The 16,426-nt window shown below is 39.9% G+C and overlaps 1 protein-coding gene across 18 annotated transcripts in view; it reads left to right on the top strand.

The window, feature by feature from the left end:
• Positions 1-16,426, top strand: part of ESRRG (estrogen related receptor gamma) — a 496,182-nt gene that overhangs the window by 359,373 nt on the left and 120,383 nt on the right. The window lies entirely within an intron of this gene.

The following is a 16,426-nucleotide window of genomic DNA, read 5'->3' as shown; positions in this document are numbered from 1 at the left end:
CAGGACGCAAACCATTTAGGCTTTTAGGATCAGAACTAGCTACTCAAATTAAAATTACAGGTGTGTCACAATAGAACAAAACTGTTTTCTTTTGTTTGTTGTTCTACTTTATTTTTGAGGTTTGTTTGTGCTCATCTTCTATCAGAGATGCATCCGGGTCTCAGCGTGTGCCATAAATTTCTGCTCTTATCCAGTGAAATCGATATCGAGCTGTCCCAATAAAGAATGCTGTGTGTTGAGCAGTTGTTTTAAGGTGCAGTTTGCAGTGAAAAATAATTTGATTTTCAGTTTAGAAAGTGAAACTCACACTTTTTACTGCACATAATCAGTTTCCCCTCAACTGCTGTTCCAGAAAGAATATGGGCTGACAGAGACGGCAGAAAAAATTAGGCCTATCACACACCTACAGACATATTCTTATTGGATTATACTTACTAAGAATAAACCTCATACGGTGTGTGGTTGCTTTGGCAGACGCTATGATCATGTGAGCCACAGCCTGCTGCCTTTAGTCTTACTCCGGAAAAAATCCTGACTAATTCAGTGGATTTTGCTTCACTAAGAGATACAGGATTTGCCTTTTTTATTCAGAACTGGATAGGGCTTCATCTGTGTGGAACACCTAATTTGTTTCATACTAAAAATTGTATTACGAAAACCTTAATGGAAGTGTTAGATGAACATGAAAAAACATATTTATATTCAAGTTCATATTCAAGTTCTTTTCAAACAGACTGCACTGTTCAGCATACTTGGCCAGCTGGAATAGAAATCCATTGTTAGGGCTGACTCACAATACCATTTAGCGTGATGCTATTGTTTTTGCCACCATGTAGTGAAATGATTTTAAATTAACCAAAGTTCCTCATGACATCCAAACACAGGAACTGTTTAAACTATGGTTAGTGTGAACAAGCCATAATATGAAAGCACAGATTGATTATGGGGAACTGTGGTTAGTTTAAAATTAAAAGTGGAAGGCTTTATCTCCTTTTCCCAGTGTGAAAAAAGAGAATAATGGAAAGTGGAGCAAGCATAGCCCAGCTCATTCTCATAGCAGGAAACCGTACTTTCCCATTCCATCTGAATTGAGACAAAGTCTTTCTGAAAGTAAATAAAAATGAAAGAATTAGTCATAATCTTTAGAAAAACCGAGTACTCGAGGGTAGTCTTCACACTTTCCATTTGCTACCAGTAGCATTAAAAATCAGAAAAATCAATTCTGAAGGCAAACTTTTCTGGATTTGCACATTATGAGATAATTGGCCTTTTTTCAAGCATGTATTTGATACATCAATGTTATGCTCATGAGAAATGCTAGAAGTTATGAATAGACTAGAGACCAGGGCTGAATAGACTAGAGACCAGAGAACATGCAGCGGTGTCCACCTTTGCTAACATGACCGTACTAGGATTCTTAGGGGCCAATTTCAGAGGCTAACAGGAGGTGTCACCCTTTTTCACTCCTTGGCTCCACTGTTCAGTCTGCTCAGGTTGTTGTGGTTCTTGTTTATATCTCAAGACACATCACACAGCTCAATGTGTTTTTGACACTATTCTTTTTCACTACTACACTAGAATGTGTGGATTTTTATTTAAGATCTATGAAATAGAGCCAATCTCTATGGGGGGGGGTGTTAAGTGAAGTTTATCGTTTCTATAAAAATGTTGGTTACACGGGACTTACACAGGATTGCCTCACTGTGTCTCCAATGTGTTTTTAATGTATAGACCAAATATTTAATCCCATGCAGCATGTCAGATATCATGCTGGATGAAATCTATTCAAAGGTAAACCCGCTCAATTCAATTACAAGTAAGTAATAAAATTTACTGTTACATCCACCACATTGGCTGCATCAGTTGTTACAAGCTGATGGCACAGTGTGACTAAAAACTGGCAGCCTAAATCTATTTACTTCATTTTTTTTAAAAAAAAATAACTACAATACCTGAAATAAAATCAAATTTCAGCAGCTGTGATGGAAACCTCTCTCTTCTTGAACTTTACTTGAGAACAACATTCACTCTGCTTCTTATGTAAACTTTTGCACTAAAGCAATTGGGAATTAGTCGTAACAGAAAAAGAGCCCTGGTGAATTGGACCAAAGCCAGCATACTGCTTTCCATGCCCAGCAAGATACTACTTTGAAATGCCATATACTTGGGAAACAAAATTCCCACTGCAGAATGAAGTCATATGTGTGAGAGTACCTTTCTGACTATATATAATATAATGTGGAATGTGACTACTGGGCTCCTCAAAGGATCATCCTACAATGCAGCACCTCTTCTGTGGTTGCCAACAAGCTACCTAATCCAGTTGAAGGTTTTACTTCTGGCTTTTAAGATTATTTGAAATAATGCCTTCTTTCATGTGAACCTGCTCATTTATTAAGATCTTTGATGGTTCCATGGCTTGCTTTGGTCTATCTAGCAATAACCACATTCTTAAAATGGCACCTATAGTATGGAACAGTCTCCTCCCACCAGAAAGCCTGCAAGCATCTTCAGTGATGTATTTTTGCAGGGAATTAAAAACCTTTTATGTTTTTGTTCTCCCAAGCCTTTACTGGATCTTAATTCTTCCATGCAGTGATTCCCTTTTTTTTATGTATTTAGTTTACTACTTTGTGGTATATAACATAATAAGATAATTTATTATATATACCCCGCCCATCTGGCCGGGTTTCCCCAGCCACTCTGGGTGGCTCCCAATTGAATATTAAAAACACAATACAGCATTAAACATTAAAAAAACTCCCTAAACAGGGCTGCCTTCAGATGTTTTTTAAAAGTAGGATACTTGCTTATTTCCTTGACATCTGATGGGAGGGCATTCCACAGGGCAGGCGCCACTACCGAGAAGGCCCTCTGCCTGGTTCCCTGTAACCTCACTTCTCACAGTGAGGGAACTGCCAGAAGGCCCTCAGCGCTGGATCTCATTTATTAAATGTGTATTTTGGTATGGTTGATTGTATAGTTGTCCACTGCTTTGATACATAATGTGAAAAGTGAAAAGTGGTATATAAATCTTTTAATAAATAAACTATAGAAATAGACATTGCTTATAGATATACTTTCAGGTGGAACCCACAACTAACTGTTGAAATGAGGAGTGTTCCTATTAAGGGTGCCAGCCAGCCATATCACCTTCCAGGATACTTCATTCAGTTCCATTTATCCACCACCACCTGTTATTTTCCTTGTAGCAGTCAGCTAGCATTCTGTGGCCACCGAGCATGCTCAGTTCTCATTTGACTGTTTGGGGGTTCTTCCCTTCCTTGGTTTGCTTTTCTAAAGGTTTTTTGTTCTTCTGCAAACCTTGGGGTTTCCCTAGAATTACTGTGTTGGTGATGCTATTTTGGCTACGCAAGGATCAACATTTGGAGAATGAGTTTGATATTGGTAAGATATAAGCCAATATACATGTCTAGGGCAAAATCATACTCTATTATCTCACACTTTCTCTAAGGCGTTTGGGGGGGAGGAGAGATATTTATTTATTCAGTTATGTATTTTTCCAAACCAGTCCTGTGGGTTCTCTGGGTGGTAAACGATAAAGCAATAAAATACAGCAATAAAATGCAACTGAAATCTAAACACCGAGCACAGCAAGCAGACACCAGCCTATGCAGCTAAATAAAAGCATACAGATATTATTACCAACCCCAGACAGAAAATGTCTTGTGGGCAAAAGAGTCCTCACCAGCTACCTAACATAGCCCAAAAAACTGGCTACTTGGAGCTCCTTAAGAAATTATGATGTTTGCCCCTCCAGGGTTTGACAGAGTGCTCAGCAGAAATGAGAGGCAAAAGGTTGAAGGGGAGGGGCAGAGGAACAAAAGAAGAGAAAAAACAATGACACAATATTTGTGTCAAGAGTCATCAACTTCAGTGTCCGTATACAAATGAGAGAGTAACCTGTAGTTATTGGGACATAACAGGTGTTTGTTTTGCATCTCAGAACACTTTTCCTTCTAGATGGAGTCAGTTTCTTTCATTATTTAATGAATGTGTGTGCTGCCCTTCAATCAATTGGTTCCCAGCATAATTAACAATAAAACATTAATATGCAAGCAGGCTCCTCAGGGAGGGGGGGTCCACAAATGACACACCATCCCTCAAAATATCATCCCTCCAGATGCCACCACCTCATCTTGGAACCTCTTTGGCAGACCTCAACACGTGGGAACCATCTTGTACCACATAGTATAGTATTTAGAGAATCAGGCTGGGTATATTTGTCTAAAAAGGCTTTCTTAGCCTGCTGTTGCTATGGACTGCTCATTTACACATTATTATTTTTTTACTGGCAGTAATGACCAAGATATTTCCTGTGTATTAGTGCCTATGCATCTACAGTTGCTATCTTTAATTACTTATGCTCTGCTGTCATTTGAAAGTCTTGAGATCTCTCTTAGTGGCTGGCCAGACTCATTTGTTATCTGAGGAACTGATGCATGTTCACTAATTGGATGGTATACCATAAGTTCATTTGATAATCAATCAGCACTGAGACAGGAGAGAAATAGCTTTGTTTTTGTTTATTCCTCAGAGTTCCTTGTAAGTCAACATCAAGCACTCTGTAGCTGATTAAAACACACAGGGTAACAATATGCAGGCTTTGCCATTTAGTTCTAAATTGAACATGAGATTTTCAGGTGGTGTAAATATGGGCAACACTATCAATTCAAAAGCTAACACGTTTTAATTTTTTTTAGTAACACCAACAAAACTATAATATGATGTACAGTACTTGCCTTACCCCAGTAATAGACGTTAACTTGTAATAGATATTTCCCCAATGTGAGTATTGGGTGGGTGAGCACAGCTATGGGTGCAACAGCAGAGAATATTGCTATGTAACATGAGAGTTCCATGACTGGAATTCGTCACTTTTTTTATTACTTTGGCTACAAGTTTTTGAATGACTGGGATAAGGGTACAGAGGGTATCAGTGGTACAGAGCATGTTTTCATGCAGAAGTTCCTAGGTTCAGTCCCTGGCATCTCCTGACTGAAACCAGTCAGTGCAGACCAGGGATGGGAAACCTGTGGCCCTCGAGTTGTTGTTGGACTACATCTCCCATCACCCCTGGCCATTGACTATGCTGGTTTTGGCTGATGGGACTTGGAGTTGAACAATATTTGGAGTGCCACAGACTTCCTATTGTTGATGTAGACAATACTGAGCCTGATGAACTTGTGGTCTGGTATTGTATAGGACAGCATCCTATGCTCCTAGGTACAGTGGTACCTCGGGCTACATACGCTTCAGGTTACATACGCTTAAGGTTACAGACTCTGCTAACCCAGAAATATTGCTTCAGGTTAAGAACTTTGCTTCAGGATGAGAACAGAAATCATGCTCCGGCGGCGCGGCAGCAGCAGGAGGCATCATTAGCTAAAGTGGTGCTTCAGGTTAAGAACAGGTTCAGGTTAAGAACGGACCTCCGGAACGAAATAAATACTTAACCCGAGGTACCACTGTATTATTAATCCTTTTTCACCATAATTTGTAGCTCAATTATCTTCTAGTGTCATTATAGTACACTGATTATTTTCTTGAATTAAGTACTTAACCTGAGATAGCACTGTATTCTGAACTGATATAAGGTCCATTTCACACACAAAAAGGGAGGGGGGCTAATTCTTTGCCCCTAATTTCTGTTCCCATGTAGTTGAGTTCAAGAAAACATGCAGGATTAACAGCTTAAACCCAGAAAGGTTCTCTACCATAACTATAATAGGAGGATTTTATTTGTGTGTTTCAGATTATTTAGTATGTGGGTAGTTGGTTAAGACTTCCCGTGTCATGGTCTCAACTCAAATTCTGACTTAAAAAATAATAATCTACATATGTATGTTCATATGTGGTTTATTTAAGCCCTGAGCTACTGGTGAAATACATAAATCTCCGTAAAAAGGTTCAGCACCATGTATTCAGTCAGCTATAAGCAAATGTACACATAGAATGTGTTACAAAAGAATGTAGGCAGTCATGCTCCCAAACACTATATGCATAAGCAACCTAAGACTTTGTAAATAAAAATGTGTTATCACCTTCTACATTTTGAAGTCATGCTGTGGGCAGGCTGTGTGTGGGGAGAAACTTATTTAATAGCATTCTTCATAGCAAGCTCTCCTTTGCAAAGAACCCGTGCATAATAGATTGCCAAGGTAAATTTCTTTCACAGTCTAATACTCTGCCAAGTTGAAAACAGAAGTGATTGTATGAGAAAAGGTAACTATTGCCTTCAGAAACCGGAAAGAAGAAAAAGGAAATGCTTTTAAAGATATTCAAGCAAAAAAAATATTTCTAAATGGATAGGTAAAAGAAATGAATTTATCTCAGTGGTATTTCTTGCCTTCTCTCCTGTAATAAAATACTTAATTAGCACTTGAATGTAAAAAAAATAAGCAACAATACACTTTCTATTTGGGTATATTCTTAAGCAATTCTGACTTTCCAACTGCTCTTAAGGGATTTTATTTCAAGCACAGGTTACTGGATACATGAATACTGGATTTTAATTCACTCACAATTTGATCTGAATTCCTTTGAAACAACAGAAACTACTCACTGAACTACAGTTGGCCATGTTGTCGCCTCTTAACAAGACTGTGAACTGGAAAAGACCGATAACAGATAAGAGAATCCATAGGCAGGTTGCTGGCAACCTTGCTGCACAATAGATGGTGCTAACATAACTGTTGTGTTGGATTTCTCTGTTGCACAACGTTAAAACTCACCTGTCCGCTTATGCAAGAGCCCTTGCACTAGCAAACAGAATGTTGGATACAGCCCTGTGGCTCCAGAGCTTCTCCTGGAATGTCCCTAGAATGTCTCCTCTTCGTCCCTCCCAGCATCAGCGTTCTGATGTTGGAGAGGAACTGGCTATAGATCTTTCAGTACCACCACAGAGGAGTCATCTGACACTCTTATCTTTCTCTCCAAGGGTGGATATCTGTCTCCACCTTTAGTGAGGGAGATCTAATGCATCCAGTGGCTTCTGGGATGCTCCCTCATAGTTAGGATTACAGCCTTAATATCTCTCTCTCTCTCTCTCTATATATATATATATATACACATACATATATGTGTGTGTGTGTGTGTGTGTGTGTATAATCATTTTTTTAAAAGTAGTGATTCATCCAGAGATGCCAAGGACCTGGAACCCTCTGAATGGAAAGCTGAGGTTTTAGCACTGAACTACAGCCCTTCCAACAATGATCAGTTTTCCTCCTGGAAATAGGAGTTGTAATTTCTGTGGGTTCAAAAGTCTTCCTGTGCTACATAACCGAAGTCCATCACTTCTTATCAACCACATTATGTCTTGTGAACATTGCCTTTTTCATATACCGTATGCAGTTCCCAGGCTAAAATAAAAATTAGCATTTTTTTACTTACAAGGAAAATATTGTTGCTCTATTTTAAAATATTCACTAGTTTTAACCCAAGGGAGAAAATGGGTGAACTTTTACTTATGTACCAGAAATAGTGACAGTCATGTAAGTGATAACTAAGGGGGGAGTCAGAGACATGCCCACAGGATGTAGGATTGGGTCTGATGTGACATCTTTCCCCATTAGCCCTGAGACAAATAGCTGCCTTTTGCCCTTTCTCCTTGGCACCAAAGCACGTTTGTTTCAAAATGCCTCAGTTTAACTTAATGCTCATCTGTGTTCTTATCTGGGAAAAGGCTACTTGTGTAAATAATTTCCCAGTTTTATTTTTGCCCCTTACTCTTTTTCGTTCATCTGCTGCACAAAGCAAATAAGATATTGTTCATAAGATATTGAATTAGCTTGGCACAAAAAGATGTAGTATTCTAACACTTTTTAAAAAGCTACAAAGCAGGAGGTCAGGTTTGATTTTCTTTTCTTTTTCCCCCTTTTTTGAACTCTGGCATAGTTCTGTTCAACCATTCCCCAAGTTTAAAATGCAATGAAGGCAACAAAGTTTGGTACGGATTTTTCTCTTCTTTTTCTCTTCTCTGGAGGGTCCTGCCAGAGTAATATTAAACCGCTGGCACCAAGCAGTATTCACATAATGCTTGAACAGGCAAACCTTTGTGGTCTTGGCACCAAACCTGCTGGAAGTTTAAGAACTCCGCATGACCCCCTCAATCAATCAAAGCAGACAGGGTATCAAGAAACACTAAAATTACAAGCTGTAAATATCACATGTGTGATCTCATGGAGCTGTCCCTCAGATATTCTCTGTGTATTAAGCTCTGCCTTGCTATAGAAACGGTTCCAAGCAACATTTCATTGGGCCAGTCAGAAACCAAGCCACACCTCTCCATTTGAGCCAATGATATCCTTTCAGTCAGCTGCTTGGCGTTTCTGCCAGTCTGCAGCATCTGTCATTTTCCACCGTCTGGGACACTCTTTGTCTGAGCCAGATTATGATTTTATTTGCAGTCTGCAGCATGACTACCATGGTCAGGAACTCACCATCTTAAATACGAGATAAGTGAAGAACAATAAGTATCCCACTCAGTGCACTCACAGCAGTCTGTAATTAGTGCTGATAGTTTCTTTTTCGGGCAGATATACAAAATGGAGCGTGCCTAATAAGTGATGAAAAGTAAGAGCTGAGAAAATCCAATTTGAAATCTGATTGCCTTAGCTTAAAAAATGCTTTAATGCTCTTATTGGTCATTATAGAGGGCAGGCTGGCATGGTTTAAGCATAGAAAACATGCATCTCTGACTGTATATTTTATACCAAACTCTTATGCCTAAATGAAAATAAAAATTACTGGATTTATCAAGTACGTAGGACTAAATTTTGCAATCTTATATTTAATATGTCAATAACCATCTGTTGCCTGCACCTAGTCCTCCCTGATGTAATGCTATTGCATGTTTTGTGTACATCCTCACTGTGGGGTGTGGACATATTTTCATTTTCAATCTGCCATGGATTTTTTTGCATTTGTACTTGTATGAAGTTTACATTTCATACAAGCAGAGCAGAACCCATTCATTACATACTCCTCAGATATCAGAGATGAAATATTCACAAAGTCTGAATTTCGCACTAGTAAGTTTAAAGTTTGCTTATGGATATAGGGACAAAGTATTTGAAAGATGGCCTAGTTTCTATGAAATTATAATCAGTGTGTGACTATTTAGATGTGATTTTTTTTAAAAAAATCTATATTGTTTGTGACTCTTCCTAATCAGTTATGAAGATGTACAGTGTTACCTTGGGTTACATACGCTTCAGGTTACATAAGCTTCAGGTTACAGACTCTGCTAACCCCGAAATTGTACCTCAGGTTAAGAACTTTGCTTCAGGATGAGAACAGAAATCGTGCTCTGGCAGAAGGGCGGCAGCAGGAGGCCCCATTAACTAAAGTGGTGCTTCAGGTTAAGAACAGTTTCAGGTTAAGAATGGACCTCCGGAACAAATTAAGTACTTAACCCGAGGTACCACTGTAATGAAATTTAAACAAACAAAAACCGTCATTTGTTATCAGTTTGACTTAGAGTAAAATCCCATACCCAGGAACAGGGGAAGTGGCGGAGAGGTGGAGGCATGAGGATATGGGAATTTGAAAGGGCCTGGGGTGCTTAACTGAAAGCTGGATCAAGAAAGCAGCAGGAAGCTGAGGAACAAGCTATACAAGCCTGAAGAACAAGATGACTTGCTGTTGGCAGAGACTAAAACTCATATACCAATACAAAATAACTAGCTAAATATTTGGCTGTAATCTATTTGGTTGCACTATTGTTTTTCTAGTCTGGCCCAGATTATCCTTATTCTTATATCTCTTGGGGTATGAGCTGAAGGCACATGAGGTTGCCATTTTGCGGAAGCTAAGCATAACTACGGTAGTTTGGGTCAATGCCTGGATGGGTGCCCATATGGAAACCATAAGCCATATCCTGTGTAGAAAAAAAGGGGGATATAAATGTAAAAAAGGAAGAAAAAAAGAAATAGGTAAATGTCTCATAATTAAGGCCTCAGAAGTTGTCACAGTAACTTTCACATGTTGTATTTGAGTTTTTGAATTAATGTGGAAGTGAAAGTGGTAGAGTCCGTAAAAGACAGAGTGTTCTCATTTTTTGAGATGAAACACCCCAATAGTCTGGAGCTGGTCTTTTTTAAAAAAAATCTATTTATTCATAAGAACTCTTTATATGGCTGTTCTATAGTAGAAGTTATTTGGGTGACTGAGGCCCCATCTGTGCTATACTTTTAAAGCAGAATTATACTACAGTACTTTAAACAGTCATGGAGGCGGTTGGAGGTTGGATGGCGGCTAACAGATTGAGGTTGAATCCTGACAAGACAGAAGTACTGTTTTTGGGGGACAGGAGGCGGGCAGGTGTGGAGGATTCCCTGGTCCTGAATGGGGTAACTGTGCCCCTGAAGGACCAGGTGCGCAGCCTGGGAGTCATTTTGGACTCACAGCTGTCCATGGAGGCGCAGGTTAACTCTGTGTCCAGGGCAGCTGTCTACCAGCTCCACCTGGTACGCAGGCTAAGACCCTACCTTCCCGCGGACTGTCTCGCCAGAGTGGTGCATGCTCTGGTTATCTCACGCTTGGACTACTGCAACGCGCTCTACGTGGGGCTACCTTTGAAGGTGACCCGGAAACTGCAATTAATCCAGAATGCGGCAGCTAGACTGGTGACTGGGAGTGGCTGCCGGGACCACATAACACCGGTTCTGAGAGATCTGCACTGGCTCCCAGTACGTTTCCGAGCACGATTCAAAGTGTTGGTGCTGACCTTTAAAGCCCTAAACGGCCTCGGTCCTGTATACCTGAAGGAGCATCTCCACCCCCATCGTTCAGCCCGGACACTGAGATCCAGCGCCGAGGGCCTTCTGGCGGTTCCCTCATTGCGAGAAGTGAGGCTACAGGGAACCAGGCAGAGGGCCTTCTCGGTAGTGGCGCCCGACCTGTGGAACGCCCTCCCATCAGATGTCAAAGAGATAAAGAATTACCTGACATTCAGAAGACATCTTAAGGCAGCCCTGTTCAGGGAAGTTTTTAATATGTAATGCTGTATTGTTTTTAACACTGATTGGGAGCCGCCCAGAGTGGCTGGGGAAACTCAGCCAGATGGGCGGGGTATAAATAATAAATTATTATTATTATTATTATTATTATTATTATTATTATTATTATTATTATCATGGCTCCCACTCCGCCCGAATCCTGGGAACTATAGTTTAAGGGTGCTGAGTGTTGTTAGGTGATCCCTGTTCCCCTCAGAGATCTACAGTTTGCAGAAAAGGGGATTGCTTATGTTAAACCACTCTTGGAATTGTAGCTTTAAGAATGTGTGGGCTGTGGAAGAGGAAGTTGTGGCTGTGCTGCATGTTATCTGAACCTGAATTTTTGGTTTAGCGCTCTCCAGACACCTCATGGCTCAGCACTGCAAAAACAAACAAACAAACAAACAAAAAAAAACAGAGGAGAAGCAAAGCAGTTTCAATCTCCTTTCCAGAACCCCACACATTTTCTCTTTCACACTAAGCCATGGTGTTGCATCTGACTAAGGGCATTTGAGACAAACAAACAAAAATGCAGCAAAACTGGTAACAAAGACGATGGAGTTTACAGGCATGCATTACATAAAGCATTCAGTTAAAAAAATTTTTGGATAGTCATGCTCTCTTGGAATAACCCGTCAGAAACCGCTGACTGTTTAACCCAGCAGCTTCTCTTACTCTATTAATGTTTCCTTATCTTTTGTCGGTTCCATGAGTTGTTGACCATAGTGTTATTTTTCTACAAAGGTAAGAAGGATCTTACACTTTGATCTGAAAAGCGTCTCAGTATGATCTCCTTTATCAAGGAGTTCCTCTGCTAGTAATCCCCAGAATTCATCTGGAGAATTGCCACTAAGTTTGATAAATCTCTGGAAGGCCAGGTAATTTTCCTATCTCATATACTGTGTGCTACTTCTGGGTCTGATTCTGACCTTGCCAGAAAACCCAGATGGCCTATGAAATGGAAAAAATATTATAGTAGTAACTCTCTAATAGTTTCTGATTAAATCTGAAAGAGAAAGCATTTTTTAAAGTCAGAATCATTGAGGCCTTGAATGGGAATGAAAGAAATTAAGTATTTTTTAAAAATAAAATTACTTGTATATCACAGCAATGTCAATTAAAATCAGTGTGTATCTGAAGAAGTGTGCATGCACACAAAAGCTCATACCAAGAACTAACTTAGTTGGTCTTTAAGGTGCTACTGGAAGGAATTTTTTTATTTTGTTTTAATTAAAATCAGTGGTAAACTAAAAACAGATTAAAACAGACAAGCATTGCACATATTGGAAGTTATCTCTAAGTTATATACCCTTCAACATTTCTCTTATGAAAATGGGAACGTCCCATTCCATAATGATAATTTTACTATTTATACCCCACACATCTTACTGGGTTGCCCCAGCCACTCTGGGCAGCTTCCAACACATATAAAAACTTAATAAAACATTAAACCTTAAAAAACTTCACTATACAGGATTGCCTTCAGACAGCTCCATACCCTCCAACATTGGATAACTCCATACCCTCCAACATTTCTCCAATGAAAATAGGGACATCCTAAGAAAAGTGGGACATTCTGGGATCAAATCAGAAACCAGGATGGCTTATCTAAATCAGGGACATCCCTGGAAAATAGGGACACTTGGAGGGTCTGTAGTAATATTATCCCATACAGTGGTGCCTCGCAAGACGAAAATAATCAGTTCCGCGAGTCTCTTCGTCTAGCGGTTTTTTCGTCTTGCGAAGCATCCCTATTAGCGGCTTAGCGGATTAGCGCTATTAGCGGCTTAGCGGCTAAGCGGCTATTAGCGGCTTAGCGATTTAGAAAAAGGGGGGGGAGGGAAAAAACTCGCAAGCCCATAGGGAAATTCGTCTTGCGAAGCGCCTCGAAAAACTGAAAACCCTTTCGTCTAGCGGGTTTTTCGTCTTGTGAGGCATTCGTCTTGCGGGGCACCACTGTATTATAGACACATTCTTTCAATTTACATCATTGGCACCCGAGAAAGTTCACTGAAGAGCTGTGAATATGATTATTTCGCTTCATCCAAGGAAGCTTTCTTTAGTTTTGTAACTCTTGAATTGCACCCTAATTATTCCCCAGGTTGTTGGTTTTTTGAAGACGAATAAGCCATTTGGCTACAAACAGAAGCTGAAGTATCTTAAGTCTAGCATAAGCAGGGATGGGATGCTTGTAGTCCAGGCCTTGCTGGACTACAACTTCCATAGCCCCTCCGATTTGCCACACTAGTTGGGGCAGATGTTGGAGCCCATTAAGGAGGGAGGGGTGTTTAATATACATACACAAAGTGCTTGTTGTTGAGTGGGATTGAGTTGCATAGCTTTTTGGCCTTCGTGCTATAGAATGCTGATGAGCAATCATTTCATATAAGAATACTTTCTCTGGGCAATCTTTTATTCCTATTCCTGTTGGGGAAAGCTCCCCCCCCCCCTTTCTATCCACTCACTCGGGGCAGTACGGCTCCCCACTCTTTGTAGCGTCATACTTTTTATTAGCTGGCCCTGTTTCCTCCAGAACATCACTTTGATGACGTCAGATCTTATCTGGATAGTTGAGATGTTTCAGCAACATCTCATCTCTAATTAAAATACTTGTTGTGAAGGGTTCTTAAGTACAGCTACTTAATGAAGTTAGAAAGTGCATTTGGGTGCAGACTGTGAAACTTCTGCTGCTGGAGTTACTCTCGAGGGAGAATTGTGCAGTCAAAAGACATTCAGAATTGCTATCTATCTATCCTCTTTTGTTGCTTTTTATTTCTTTAATTTCCTGCCCCTTTTTTAAAATGCTGGTCAGCTGGAATAAATGCTCCCCACCCTTGCCACCTTCTGTCGCCTCTACTTTCTTGCATAGCTCAGACTGACACGTGCCTGGCAAAGTGGCTTCTTGGGAATTTGAAAGTATTTGAATGTGTTATCTGATTAAAGGGATGCATATGTCTTTAATTCTCATCTGCAGTTCCACCTTTGACTCTATCAGTTAAAGTAGAGAGGAGCTGAGAGTCAGCAAAGTCCCAGATTCAACCCAGATAACCTGAAATGTTTAACTGTTTGTAGAGAGTAAAAGAATGGTTAAGCCATTGTTCTTTTTATTATTGATAAAAGTCCTCCTGTCCAGTTTGATAGTTAGTTTGGATATTACTTGTCCAGTTTCAGAGTATTTCAGAGTGCTTATTTACTTCATTCATTTATTTGTTTAGAAACTGTATATTCTGCTGTACTGTATCAGTTTAGCTCTCAGGGTGGCTAAAAGTCTTTAAATCTTTAAAACAATTATAAAATTTATGAGATAAAGATAGTAGCAGAAGCAGCAGCCACCACCACCACATGGTTAAAACAAAAGTTCAACAACAGAAAAGTTAAGAAGCACATGCTATTCTGAAATCAACCATCTGATATTTTTAGAAGACTATACACACACACACACACACACACACACACACACATACACACATACACATACACTTGGTGGTAGGACAAAAGTATAGCTGCCGTATAGGTGTTCAGGTTAAAACATTTTGCAGATGAGGTGCCACCACCAAAAAGGCATTTCCCCTGACTTCTAACCACCTAACCTTAGAAGGCAGGGGAACAGATCAGAACTCTCTTACTTCTTCTGACAAAATAGTTTTTCAAGCAGACTCTTTTTAAGACTGCAAAAACAGCCTTGTACCCTATTTGACTAGAGAAATCATGTTGCAGATTTCCTGCAAGTGCTTGGCATATAGATACATTTATCAGAAATGCCAATAGAGACTCAGATCACTTTATAAAATAATGTTGGAAATGGAATTTCAGCTGTGGAGACCTGAGCATCATTTTGTTCTAAGAGTCTATTCTTTAAAACGGTTGACAAAATTTACTTGTGATCATTGTCTCAAAGCAGACATATTTTTTCATTCACCCACATTTTCATATATTTGTGTGTGCAAAATCTACCAGATTTAAAGTTACTTCATACATACGGAGTTCATGCTCACAGTCATAAGTTGCAGAAGTGGTTATTTAGCAAGTTAGATATGCTAGAGAGCCAGTTCCCAAGCACATGTTTTTTAAACAACAACAACAACTTATTACTTATACCACACCCATCTGGCTGGGTTCCCCCAGTCACTCTGGAAAGCTTCCAACAGAATATTAAAAACACAATAAAACATCAAACATTAAAAATTTCCCTAAACAGACTTTTGTACATTTGTGTTTAAAATTGTGGTTTGAGAAGAGGGCCTTATTTTATTTTTGGTGGATAAAAATAACATGAAGCTGACTTCCCCTTTCCAAAACTGTACAGTATTCATTTTTTTTGAAAAATAAGGTATAGTTTATTACAGATCAGTTGAACTAGAAGGGGGGAGGAGGAGAGAAAATATTTGCCAGTGTAGCATATGGATAGCTCTGAAAGTATATCTAATGTACATAATAATCCAAATGGCCTCTTGCTGTGATAGAATCATAGCAATAAGAGTTCAGTACTAAAGCGTTTGGTTGTACCTGAGCTGGCTGGAGCCTGCCAGCCCCTGCCAGCCCACTGAGAGCATCTGTCTTGCCACCACCCTGCTCACACTGTGTCCTCCACAGGCTCTCAGATTCTTTCGACTGTGAGCATAAATCATCCACCTGTCAGGAGATCTTGCTGCTTGGATTATGCAATGCCTGCCTTCATTTGGAGATGGCGTGAGCAGAAGATTGCTGCAAATGGTTTGCATTCATTGTAATGCCATTCCAGCATTTCCCTAGCTTTAATGAGGGATCAGAATGGTGATGACTTTCTGAGACAATAGAAGCCTCAGCCAGCCTTGCTTTGTGTATTTGTATAGCCTACTTTAGAAGTCTTTCTTTTCCATTTTTGCCCCCTCTTTCTTTTATGTGAAGACATGAATGGCTTCAAAATTCAGGCAAAGAATTAAGGATTGCACAAAGCCAGCTGCCCACATTGCTTGATGTTTGCTGGTTATGTTACTTCCCTCTAGATAATCAATGATTTATCCCCTTCCCCCTTTAAATCGGACAGTTTAATGTTGATTATCTATTCATGCTGCGCCTCTGGAACTGTGTAAATAGCAAGTTTGTTGCTTTCAGTTGTGCTTTGTTTAAAATTCCAGATTTGCAGTTTCTTTTGATGTGGACATACTGCTGGCAAATATGGAGAGTGACCCACATCTAAACCTCTGCAGGTGCTCTGATGTGCACATGGATCTTCCAGGAAGCAGGGGTTTCCCCAATTGCTGCAGTGTTTAGAGACAGAGCTGTGTGCGCAGCGGATAGGCACCAGCAGAGCATTGTAGTAAATAGGGAAGCCCCTTTGTACATGAGAAAGATATATGCTCAGTTGTGCACTGTTGTATGCTTGGGGATCTCTGCTTTGAAGCTTCCAAAATTTTATTCTTAAC

Source organism: Podarcis cretensis (genome assembly GCF_951804945.1).
Source record: "Podarcis cretensis genome assembly, chromosome: 3".
In the NCBI taxonomy this organism is placed as follows: domain Eukaryota; kingdom Metazoa; phylum Chordata; class Lepidosauria; order Squamata; family Lacertidae; genus Podarcis; species Podarcis cretensis.
Note: the sequence above shows the minus strand (reverse complement) of the source record. Positions and strands in the feature narration are given on the sequence as shown.